The sequence below is a fragment of the Dasypus novemcinctus genome, chromosome 1 (genome assembly GCF_030445035.2).
Source record: "Dasypus novemcinctus isolate mDasNov1 chromosome 1, mDasNov1.1.hap2, whole genome shotgun sequence".
Taxonomy (NCBI): domain Eukaryota; kingdom Metazoa; phylum Chordata; class Mammalia; order Cingulata; family Dasypodidae; genus Dasypus; species Dasypus novemcinctus.
In genome coordinates this window covers 77,057,191-77,068,347 of record NC_080673.1, presented here as the reverse complement: position 1 = coordinate 77,068,347, position 11,157 = coordinate 77,057,191, and the positions used below count along the sequence as shown (strand labels likewise).

At 35.5% G+C, this 11,157-nt stretch overlaps 1 pseudogene; it reads left to right on the top strand.

Moving 5' to 3' along the window:
- The first annotated feature begins 9,646 nt into the window (after positions 1 to 9,646).
- LOC101429831 (signal peptidase complex catalytic subunit SEC11C pseudogene) lies at positions 9,647 to 10,386 on the top strand (annotated as a pseudogene).
- The last annotated feature ends 771 nt before the right edge of the window (positions 10,387 to 11,157 follow it).

Below are 11,157 nucleotides of genomic sequence, written 5' to 3'. Positions count from 1 at the left end.
AAAACCCACTGGGTTCTCTTTGTTGTAAAATATCAAATGATTGAATTCAGATGAGAATTATCAAGGATCATGACTATGTGTGGCTTGCAAAACAAAACAGCTATTTAATGCAAAATTGTTTTATAATCATACAACTTCAATATAGAAAATTTAGCATAAATTCATGATAGAGTTCCTCCTATTTTCTTTCTAGGCACTTATATATTTTTAAGATTGGGATTAATGGTATATCATGTTTATGTTTTACATTCTCTAATTTATGCATAACCAGAGTATTAAATGCCTCCCTTTTTAAAGAGATTCATAGCATAGGTAGAATAAGAATTCCGTTCAAAGCATAAATAACAAACACAGACTTGGCTTAAAACAAGAAACTTAATGAGCCTAAAAAATACATTGTGCCTAAGTGCACCAAAGACAGCCAAATTAATTAGAAAGTAGTGAGGCTATTTATCCCTGTAATGCAAAAGATACTCATAAAGTACAAGCAGATGGCTATTAAGAGTTTGGAAAGCGCTTGGATTTTGGCTTTACACTTAAAGATATTGGATGGCCCCACACCAATGCTATTCTTAAAAGCATACAAGACTGAAGTTATCGGTTCAAATGCATATAGGATCTATTCTAAACCTAAACATAAATGACATTTAGGATTCATCTAAGAATTCTGAAATAATTTAAAGACAAATTTAGGAAACTTATTCAAAATATGTCACCCATTGTGAAAGAGAAATGAAGATTATTAGTATTATTCTTGTTAATCATAAGAAAAGCCATATAAGAAAATCAAAGACTTTTCTGTCAGCAGCAGAATATTATGTTGTAGATTCATTAAATTAAAAGAAAGAAAAATTTCTGTCAGGAGAAATATTGCTTGGCTAAATAAATACACATGTGAAATCTTTACTAAATTGAGTAAATATGTAAGTGTTTTGTCATATTTTAAAAAAATGATTCTAGAAAAGGATCAAAAGATATGGATCATAGACACGTTTTTGGGTGAATCTAAATATCTGGTTTCTCTGGAGATCTGGACTGGAGAGGTTTCTTTTCTTTTTTTTTTTTAATAAATTATCTGAAAGAGGAAGTAAACAATGACACTTTTAAGCCTTTTCAAACCAAAATGCTAAAGCAAAAGGAATAAATTGCAAGAAAGATGCCAAAGTGTATGGGAATAGGAAGAAAAGTAGCACATGACATTGTAAAGAATTGCGTTGAAAGAAAACAAAAACAAAAACAAAAACAAAAACATATGTTTGATATCTGCGGGCCAAACTGTCAGTTACAAAGACATTTACAAGGCATCGCAGATTGCTTATGAATTCATCCTCACAACATTGAAAGAAATAAAAAGCAAAATAAAAAAATTGACTAAATGTCATCATTCACTTATTTGACAAATACTGACTGAACACCTATAACGACGCAGGTGTTCTTCCTGGTGCCTGGCATATATCAATGAACAAAACAGAAGAAAATCCCTTTTTCTGTGGAGTTTACATTCTAGGATTTCTTAAAAATAATAAAATCTACAACATTTTCCTGCCTCTGAACAAACCTACAGTGAATTTGCAATCAAATTCATTAATAAGCATGGCTTGGAAGATCAGTGAAGGTCAACTAAACTGACCAAGAAGCTTGATTGCCTTAAGGTAAAGTTAAAGAATTAGTGCATCAGGTTGGGAATATAAGTAGGTTCAAACAGGGAGCTAACAAAATCATGAAATATGTTATGAGAACAACCCTTCCTCCAAAAAGTGACTATGGTCTGAGCTGTGACTCCAGATGTGCATCTACTGTGTCATGTCATAAAATATGCATTTAGCTCTGACTCAGGTAGTTAAAATTTTTATTAGCAATCGTGAATTGAGGGAGGGGGTAATATATACAATTTTAAAAGGGATTATTTAAAATAGGTATAGATCCTGTATGATGGAAGAGGTGCAAAGTTATATGAAATTAAGAGGAAGTTTAGTGAAACTCTAAAATAATAAACAAGCAAACAAAAAGTCTTGAGAGACTCTAGATGCAACATGGCAGGCTCAACTGAAGGCACTGAGCAAGGATGAGAGAAGAGATGGATAGCTTAAAGCAAAAAACAGCTAAAACTCTAAGGAAAATCCAGGGAAAAGGAAACCTGGAAGTACTTATGAAGATGGGTGGCATAACCTCAGGGAATCAGTAAGGGGCAAATGTGAGAGCTAGGCAAGGTTTAGTAAAATATTTATAGAATCTTGAGCTGGAAGGTACACCGATAAACATGGTTATTACTGAGATAGCAGTTTTCATTTAAAGTAGAAGAATTCGGACATTGGGCTTTGCAGCAACAAAAAAGTTGCTATTTTTGTAGGTTGGAAATACCCCTGCCAGGGAGAAGTAGATGGGGAGGAAGAAACAAGTACTCCCTGGTCCTGAGCCAGGGTCAATGGATTGGAAAAGGAAGTGGTGACTGGGAACCATTGATTAAATGTTTCAGTCCATGACAAACTGAGAGATGTGAGATTAACCTTATAATTGGACTGATTTACACCTTCCTTATTTCTCCAACCTGGAACTCATTGTGTGTGCTGAGCTGCAACAAGCTAGAGAAGAATGTCCCAGAGAAGAGAAAGTAGATCGTGGAAGCCCCAATTCACAATGTCCAGAAGCAAAACATCCCTTTGGTATCCTCAGATAATAAAGGAGCAAAGGAATCTTATCTTTTTGAGGTGACATCAGGGTAGGTAAGTGAGCGCAGTTATGTAGGATGCTGTGTAAGAGTGCATGGCTTAGCAACAAGGGAGGACTGCCGTCCTGCCCTTTCTCCACTTGCCAAGCCAAGAGTTCCAGTGTGGGGTGGTCAACAGCCAGAAGAAGAGTGCCTTTTCCTAAGTTACACAAAGGGGCTAGTTGTGGCCCTGGTGGCTGTGTTCCAGCCAAAAACCCCCACCAGAGGCAGAGCCCTCACCTGCCTCACCTGGTCTCGTGTGGCATTTGGCATTTCTCCTCTATGTATATTAAGACCCTGTGACAATCTGGAGCTGGTTGCCTTACTGACCTCGAACAGACAGACAGGCTAAGAGAACTTCCTCTTGCTTTTTTCCTCATTCAAATAGGAAACACCAACAGTGTCTGAGAGTGCAGAACAACAGGCTTACTAGGACAATTGCAGAAGAGTTTTTACAAAGAAGACATTTCAAAAATGACAAGTTCCCTTTAGCAAAGAAGGGGACAATTTACAGTCCAAGATTTCTGAAAAACTTTCTAGGGGGGCCATCAGCAAGCTTTATTTGGACCCAATTTCTCAAAACTGTACCTCGCTAGAACTTCTCAGGCTGAGGGGGTTTTCCACGCCTCTGAGCAACATTTTTCATCTTTACACAGAGATCTGGCAGTTGGCAGCTGTTGGGCCCCTGGCAGTCTCTGGATACATAAAAGATCCCTGACCTGTCAGCTCCTATTGTGCTTTTTTTTTTTCAGCCACTGTTAAACTTCTGTTTAGAAAACATCCTTTCCTTATGACAGAGCAATTCAGTTCAAAGAGAAATGTAGTTAATACTTACAGCCAAGATTAATGATCTGATGACCAGGAATCATTGTCAGCAATCAGGTACCTTGGCTATCTGTTCCACAAAAGGTTTTTTTTCCTCCACTCCGAGAGGGCTTTTTGTTCCTCTTCATCCTGCAGATTTCTAGAACACCAGCCCAGCTGGCCATTTCAAGCACCACTGCTCAGGCTTTTTTTTGGAGCCTGGAAAAAAATTTTGCTTGGGTGGTGATAAACCCAGAGGGAAGCATCAAAAGTGAAACTGGTACTTTGGATATGCTAGGTGAGAGTGAAAGTAAAGGTCACTTTTTGGTAAGAGCCTCTGAATATTAGTAAAAGTGGAACTGCGTGTTGGGGAAGAGGGTGGGAGTTGAAGGTCAAGGGGAAAATTTGGCGGGTATGTTAAGTATGATTAATTTATGAATGGACTCCACGCTACACCAGTGGATGCTTTTGACAAGCTTGGATGCGTAGACGGCAAAGGAAGAAATTTTGGGGTGTGAGGAAAGTCCAGAAAACATGCTAATCAAATGTTCCATGAATGGGAACAACTGAGTAGCCACACTGAGGCTTTATTTAGTGCTTTGAAGGACCATAGGGGGACTCATCACGGAAATCACTGGGCCACTCCACACATGACAGTGCGTGGTCCCTGCCCTGCTGCTGACAGGGCAGCATTGTCCAGAGTGGAACATCTTATTATTTGGCATTGTTTTATGTCTCATGTGTTTAAAATTAGTTTTTAAGCATTATTTTGTATGCCTCAAAAAAAATAAAAAACAAAAAACAATAACAATAGGTTCTCTAAGAGGAAAACATAATTATTGTCCTTCACTATGGGCAATGAGCATTGTGATTTTTGCCTTAAGCAAATTTAGAGCTAGAATGTTTACAAGGAGTGATCTACATAAACCCGTAATTGCTTCATTAAATATGCATGTTTTTCTTCATGTTGTTCTTCTAAGCTCTTCCTGTGTTGCCATGAAAATAGCTCTGGACCTAGTATCAGAAGACCTAGATTCTAGATTTGTTTCTGCCTGAACTAGCTGTGGCATAGGCAAGTATACTTAGCACATTCATGTGTATATTAATTAATTCATGCATTCATTTATCCAATGGCCATGTACTGAGAATCTGCTGTTTCCTTACATGTAAATTAAAGTAACTACATTAGATCAACCCCAACCCTGAAATCATACGGTTGATTTTATATGTCACTTTTTTTGGTAGAATTAAGATAAAAGCGTAGGCCATCTGATATGATAAATAAATTCATTATTTATCAGAGTATTGAATCATATATTTTCAAATAACAGCTTGTAGTCTTTAAACTTTTTCTTTATTGGATCTTCTTACACTAAAAAGTATACCCGTTTTAACAGGTAAACATGAAAGAATGTAAAAAGAAAAACTTAATAAAATTCTTATTTTTCCTTTAGTCCCATTCTTGTATAATAATTAGCATTAATATATCTTTCATATTTTTCTTCTGTTCATACAAATATAAGTATACATATCTACTAAAACATAGAATATAGTTTCTTTTCTTCCTTTCTTCCTTCTTTTAAATAAAAGTAAAAATATCATATTTTATACTACTATGATCATTTCCTTATTTAGTTAAATTAATATATTGTATTATTTATTTATTTTACATTTCTCTGTACATTCATCCAAGTCTGTATATATAGCTCTAACCAACTATTTTTAAAAACTAATTAATATTTGAAAATTATGGATTTTCAAGTTGTTCCTAATTTTTAAAAAAATGTCACTACAATCAGGATTGTAAAAGAAATACCTGTCTATATATATATTCTTGTTTACTGGACTTTTAGTTTCATAGAATATATTTAATGAAATTAGATTTTTGGGTCAAAGTATATGAACATTTAAATTTCTAATAATGCTTTTAGATTGTTTTCCAAACAGGGTATTGGAATTTTGATTTCTAATAGCTATGTGTAAGAACTGAAGTCAGCTGTTGTTATAAATATCTTTGCCAACAATGGGTATTCCATTGATGTTTGTGATCATCTTTTATCTTTTTTTTTTTTTCTTCTTTGTCAGTTCTGGTTCTTGACTGACTTTTCTTTAAGGTATCATTCTCTTACCCATTTGCAATAGATCTTCGTCTAGTTAGAATTTTAAAAGGTAATAGCTTTTATAAAAAAATACAGGAAAAGTAAGTGGGATCCAGACTGTAGTGAATTGGGGTAAGGGAAGGATTGTAATTTTAAATAGTGTGATCAAAGGTAGGGTTCATTGAAAAGGTGACATTTGGGCAAGACTTACAAGAGATATGGGAGTAAGTCATGCAGCTAACTGAGGAAAGAGTATTTCCTGTGGAAGTAGCAAGTGCAAAGACCCCAAGACTAGATCTTACCTGGTGGGTCCAACAAACAGCAAGGAGACCAATGTGACTAGACTAGAGGAAGCTAGAATGGGGATTGTAGCAGATAAAGGTAGGGTTCATTGAAAAGGTGACATTTGGGCAAGACTTACAAGAGATATGGGAGTAAGTCATGCAGCTAACTGAGGAAAGAGTATTTCCTGTGGAAGTAGCAAGTGCAAAGACCCCAAGACTAGATCTTACCTGGTGGGTCCAACAAACAGCAAGGAGACCAATGTGACTAGACTAGAGGAAGCTAGAATGGGGATTGTAGCAGATAATGCCGAGAGAGATAAAAGAGAGCTAGATCAGGGAGGACTTGGGGCTACTGTAAAATTTTGACTTTTACTCCGAGGATGCGCTTTTGAGCAAAGTAATAACTTATATTTTATAAAGGTCAGTCTGATTACAGGGTTTAGGGTAGCCTGTACGGAACAGAGGGAAAGGCAGGGAGGTCATTTAGAAATTTATTGCTGTAACCCAAGCTAAAGATGGTAGTGATGTAGCAACAATTAGTAGTGGTAGAGGTAGAGAGAAAGGGTTGGATTCTGTACATAATTTGAATTTATCTTGTGGGAAGAGGAAGAGAGAGATAGACACAGAGACAGGCAGAGAGACAGACTGACAAAAAAAGACCAGAAGGAGAGAGAGTGGGACAAAGAGAGACAAAGAGAGACAGACAAAGAGAGAGAGAGAGAGAGAGAGAGAGGAGAGAGGGAGAGTGAGGGAGGGGGGAGAGAGGGAGAGAGAGAGAGAGAGAGAACTCAAGGATTCCTCTGAGTTCTTTTAGCCTAAGCAACTGGAAAAATGGAGCTGCCTTTTACTGAGACAAGGAAGAATTAGTGAGGCAAGTCTGAGGTAGTAAGAGAGACATGGGGCTTATTTCTGAACCTCACGTAAAGGTGCTGAGAAGACAAATGGATATAAAACTGTTAATCAATGCAAGTTTTGTGCTAAAATCTTTACATGCATTATCTCATTTACTCTTTAACTTTACACAATAAGGGAGATGTTAGCACTGCTTGAACTTCCCTGATATTAAGGGAAGTTAAATATAGTGATGATCTCCTTGTTCCTTAAAATAATCTACAAATTATCCATTGTTTTCAGAAGCATTTTATAATAGATACATTACTTAATAGTCTGTCTTTTTAAATACGTATTTATTTAAGGTTGCTTTAAATGTTAAGTTTGGATATAGCCTGAATTTTTCTTGTGCCAAGTCCCTGAGAGTATAGATCTCTCTAAATTTGTCTTCATAGGGTTGCCCCTTAACCTTTTGGTTCAAAATAGAAATAACTGGCTCTAAAGAGCTAAGAGCAAAATAGAGGTGATCACGTAGAGGACAATCTTCTCATTGGAAAACAACAGAGATTGAAGGTTACATTACTGAAAGTACAGTATGTGGGGCTGAGTTTTTGTTTTGTTTTGCTTTTTTTGTTGTTTATTTGTTGTTGCTAACTTCTGGCAATGGAGGAGAAAAAAAAGGAATCCTGAATCTTCACAGAATTGTTCTGAAGTGCAGAGAAAAACATCTTAATATCAGCAAAAAAACAATGATCAAAGATGTACTGTAACTCAGAACATTAAGAAGACCTCAAGCTTTGACAGCTGAAAAGTAAAAACTTTAAATCATAAGGAAAAATTAATGAGTCATTGGAAAGTCAGAGAAAATTCTATTAAAGTTAAATCTATTTAAGTTGCAGAAACCAGGATAGACCAATCAATGGTTTGTGATAGCCAAATGTCAATGACTTATGCAACTAATTCTATGTAGATGCTCTATTACTTTAAATCTTAAAGATTCCATTTCAAATGGAAAGCTCTACACTTATGCATTGTTTCGTAAGTTTGGAGAGTTTTGAATGTTTTGCTTAACTGCTGAGCTAATGTACTGATGAATGAAGGAAAAAAAGAAGGATTTGGGCATAGCTGACCACACCGCCAAAAACTGGGTGTAACTCTGCTTACTTGAACCCAAACAGCATCCTATGTAGAAGGATAGCAAGCTCAGAGGAAATAAAAAGACTCTAGATTAACCTTGTAAACCCAGATCAGTAATGTTATGGTAATTCTCACACATTCGTTTGTACCTCTGAAGCTCCATACAATAATTGTGGAAGAATCAAGATCCTCTGACTTTTGACCCCAAATGTGATGAGATACTTATCAGTTATATCATTTTGTTATATGATTTTTTTTCACTCATTTAACAAATACTTCCTGAAGCTACTACAATAAATAAATAAAGCCAAAAACAGCTCTAGGTATTCCTTGCAGCATATTTCTTATTGTGAAAAACAAGGCAATGATCCTTTTTTTTTTTTTTGGTATTATATAGAGTTGGAGCTAGTTTTACATGACTGCTTCTAAGAGAAAATTATTGAAATTTGAAATATTTTGAAGGCAAGTCTTAATTTGGTTGTTTTAAATACATCTAAAATATTGAATGTTTACTATGTGTCAGGGATTCTATATGTATTGTTTTATTTAATTCTCATAACTATTATTATCCCTGTTAGGAAGATAAGATAAATGCCATTATTGTAGATGTCATTATTATCCTCATCAGGAAGATGAACAAGGGAAGGTTTTAGAGAGATTAAGTAATTTACCCCAAAAGTGTGACTTGAATCAGGCAGTCTGACTCAAGAAACCACAACGATATTATTTTTAAATGTTGTCATTGACACCATGAATGTGCTCTACTCAAATAAATACCAATTTCTATTATCTGCTTTTCTCAAAAGAGTAGGTGTCAGTTATTGTGAGCCATTGATGAGAAGTGGTTTAATTGTCCTCGAATAAACTATATCATATAAACAAGAAAGGAAAGATTACTACTATGCAGAGATAAAGTAAGTTTTTGTACTTAGTAGTCTTCAACTGAGCCAGGTTTAGTAATCATCTCTTTGATAACAAACATATTTTTGCTTCTCTAAGGGAATACTTCCTAGTAAATAGCCTGGATTTCTAGAAGCCTCTTACATATTGGCAGCTGCCTAATGCAAATCTCTCTACACATCCTCCAAAAACCTTGTGATCAAGAAGAGAAAATAAAATCCATAAAAGGCACCTGTAGCATAATTAGGAGACAAGAGAACACTAAAATTCCAATCCAAACCCCACAGAGCCAGCTCTGGAAACCATGTCAGAGCAGGGCCAGGTGAAGTCTGAGTTGGAAAAAGGAACAAACCATGGGAGTCTAGAGGTGATGAATATCAATAAAATCTCCCCCAGGAGAAAAAAGTGCTGATTTTTTTTTGAAAACAGATAAAAAAAGGAAAGAACTTGTATTTATACTGTCCTTCCTACATAAACTGTACCTCAGGATAGTCATATAATAGATAGTGGAAGTTTCTATTTATTACTGAACTCCTATAAAAAAACACAAAGGGAATGATAGAATACTCCATTGCCATTTTATAACAACAATGAATTAATGAGCTAGATAATCATCAGAGGCTGATAGCATCACAAAAAGAGGCAAGCAAACATTACACATCACGATTTACAAAGCAATCTTGTTTCTTAATCTGACCAAGCCTTTAGATCTAATAAGCAATTTACAGTAAATATAGCGGACAGAGGAAGATACTTTAAATGATGCAATATGAATTATGTCAGCAAAATTGGAAAGCTCTACAGGACAAATTACCCAGTTTCTTCAATAAGAACAAAAATACTATAAGAAGGCTGAGGGAGTGACACCCGGAGCCCGCGGGCCATCGCGGCCCCCAGCGACCCAGCCATGGTGCGCGCGGGCGCTGTGGGGAAGCATCTCCCCACGTCCAACTTGGACATATTCGGGGATCTGAGGAAGATGAACAAGCGCCAGCTCTATTACCAGGTTTCAAACTTGCCATGATCGTGTCTTCCGCCCTCATGATCTGGAAAGGTTTGATTGTCCTGACTGGTAGTGAGAGCCCGATCGCGGTGGTACTGAGTGGCAGTATGGAGCCAGCCTTCCATGGGAGAGACCTTCTGTTCCTAACGAATTTCCTAGAAGACCCTATTAAAGCTGGTGAAATAGTTGTTTTTTAAAGTTGAAGGACGAGACATTCCCATAGTTCACAGAGTAATCAAAGTTCATGAAAAAGATAATGGAGACATCAAATTTCTGACTAAAGGAGATAATAATGAAGTTGATGATAGGGGCTTGTACAAAGAAGGGCAGAACTGGCTTGAAAAGAAGGACGTGGTGGGAAGAGCAAGAGGGTTTTTACCATATGTTGGTATGGTAGCCATAATAATGAATGACTATCCAAAATTCAAGTATGCTCTTTTGGCTATAATGGGTGCATATGTGTTACTAAAATGTGAATCCTAAAATGAGAAGCAGTTCCTGGGACCAGATTGAAATGAATTCTGTTGAAAAAGAGAAAAATTAATATATTTGAAATGTTCCACTTTCTGTATGAAAGGAAAGAGTGTGGAGATGTTTTTGTCTTGTCCAAATAAATGATTCATCAGTTAAAAAAAAATACTATAAGAAAAAAAAAGGTGAGAAGAAACTATAGGTAAAAAAATTAGAGATTTAATAACCAATTGAAATGTCAGTTTCTAATTCAATAAATAGTAAATAGAAATAAGTTAATTGGGTAATGTGAACACTGACTGGATGGATATTCTACGACATTAAGGAATAGTTTATTGTTGTTAAATATTTTAGGAATCATGATGGTGTTTTGAACATATTTTTTAAAAAGAAACTCTTATTTTTTAGACTGGAACTGAAATATTCACAAATGAAATTATATGGCATCTTAAATCATAAATTAAAAAAACTCGGGACAGAAGTGAACAAAAATCACAATTTAAAATAAATATGACCAAAATTAGGAATTAAATTGAAGAAAAATATAAAAATCACCACAAGGGTGAAGATAAAACTACAAGCATCCAAGAAATAATATAATCGACTGCAAATATAATAAGAGCCTTGAGTCGAGGGAAAACTTAAAATGAAAAAGTAAGTAGGATAAGCAAGGATGTTAGATATAGAAGAATGCCAAAAAGTATTCAATTCACATATAGTTAAGTTTTCCTGAATCTGAAAAATAAAACAATGGAATAGAATTAATATTTAAATCTATAATCATAGAAACCTTTATAGAAAAAAATGGCACCTTAATCTTATTGTTGAAAAGGCCCACCATGGAAAACTGGCCAAGAATGGTAATTTAAAACAGAGTCTAATAAAATTTTTCAGTTTTAAAGAATCAGAAAAAATATGGTT